A 1,966-nucleotide genomic window follows, 5' to 3' on the forward strand; every position below is an offset into this window, starting at 1 on the left:
TACAGCGATCCACCTAACTTAGATACTTAGCTCTTGGTGGTAAAGTGGACCACACTGGCCCTTATTTAGAGCTTTCTAGTCGTAGTTACAAAGTTGCTGACTGTCTTGAACATTAATCTGAATGAGTAATGGTTCCTTTAAGAGGTCTGATGAATAGTTTCCACAACATAAACGTGATCATTTATCTGGCATGGTAGCTTCATTAGTCATTGATAGAATAGTCTATTTAGCTACCAATCGAGAAAATGGTAATTTCTTAGTTAAAGCACGAACAAAGAAGTTACTGCAACGAAATAAAGTTAAATTAACTTAATTTGTTATGAACATCTAAAAAGAAACTAAAACAAATGAAAATGATTGTTTGTTAGTTGTCGTTGGTAAGTTCTCAGGAGAAGCTTTATTAATTGAGCGGGCGGAAAAAGAACTAGTTTTCAGCAAGGAAAAACATTTTCAGTCCAGGGGCTATTTTTCATAGAATATATTTTTTAAGTTTTTGGACTTATCCTCGAGAACAAACTTTGTAACATAAGTATTTTTATCGGATAGTCGAGTTACTTTAAAAAGCTTGGTCGAGACAAACTAAGATTCTAACACAATTTTTTTCAGAAATGTCGTCGCCAACACTAATTTCTGCTTGGCCCAAAGGTTGACTGCAGGAGAACGCTGTATGGCATTAAGATCGCCTTTTTACCCTGTTTAATGAGCATCTTTAAATAAATAAATTAATAATAAACGTATTAAGCAAGTCAAACGCGATGCGAAGCGACGCGACGCGCGTCTATGACGTACGCATAGAGTGGCACGTAGGCAGCAAGCACGGAATGGCATTGTTTTGATTAATCTCACTCATCACGATGGCGCGTCGGGCTGTTTGTCGCTGAAGGACACCGCTTTAATCACTTGGGTTTGAACGCGTTGTTATAGCGCTTTATACATACTTTTATAAAAAACACCCTGTATTCATATTCATATTCATTTATTTGCTCACTAAGTGTAGGTACATAAGGTCTTATAACTAAATACAGTGCTTAAAACTTAGTAACCTAGTTTAGGTATTGCAAATTTTTTGGAGAGCTGCATGCATGCTATATAATTATTTATTTTGTAGGTAAGTATAATATTATATTTTAAGTATTTATTTACAGTCCAGAGCGCCATTAAAAGTTATTCAGTTTACGTTAGTGTATTAGTTTTATCACAAAATCAGTCCTGTATTATTATTTTATTTATTATTTAAATATTCATCTAATTTATAGTAACATTTATTTATTAAGTATTGTTTCAACTTTTTATTGAATGTTGTGTACTTTTGTTCATTTTTTATTTCTTGTGGTAGTTTATTAAATAACTTGATGGCCATGTAATATGGGCTGGTATTTAACATTTTTATTCTGGAGTATGGGAGGCATAGCTTTTCTTTGTGTCGAGTATTAACGTTATGTGTGTCTTGCATTTTTTTGAATAAATGTGTATTTCTATAAACAAATGAGCATAGGTCATGGATATATATTGCTGTTAGGGTCATTATTTTGTATTTTATGAAATAAGGTTTGCAACTCTGTGTGTTATCTATTTGGGCTATGATTCTTATACACTTTTTCTGCAATAGAAATAAGTCATTGGCATTAATCTATATATATAAAAATGAAACCCGTTTCGCGTTGTCACGGCATCACGTGTGAACGGCTGAACCGATTTCGATAATTCTTTTTTTTAAATGTTTGTGGAAGTCCAAGGATGGATCTTACGGAAAAAAATATTAAGAAAATCTCTACGCTAAGGCGGTACGAAGTTCGCCGGGTCAGCTAGTCCTCAATAAATCAATCATCTGCTATCTCATCTTGCAATCAATGTGTATGTGATTTCGGAACTCAAGATATTTTTACTACTTCTATTAGGTATCATACTTTTGAACTTCAGTGTAATCTACTAAAGTATTACAATTCATCATGATTCATCACTTCAA

This window comes from Ostrinia furnacalis, unplaced genomic scaffold (genome assembly GCF_004193835.3).
Source record: "Ostrinia furnacalis isolate ACB-3 unplaced genomic scaffold, ASM419383v2 OfSCF5921, whole genome shotgun sequence".
Lineage (NCBI taxonomy): Eukaryota > Metazoa > Arthropoda > Insecta > Lepidoptera > Crambidae > Ostrinia > Ostrinia furnacalis.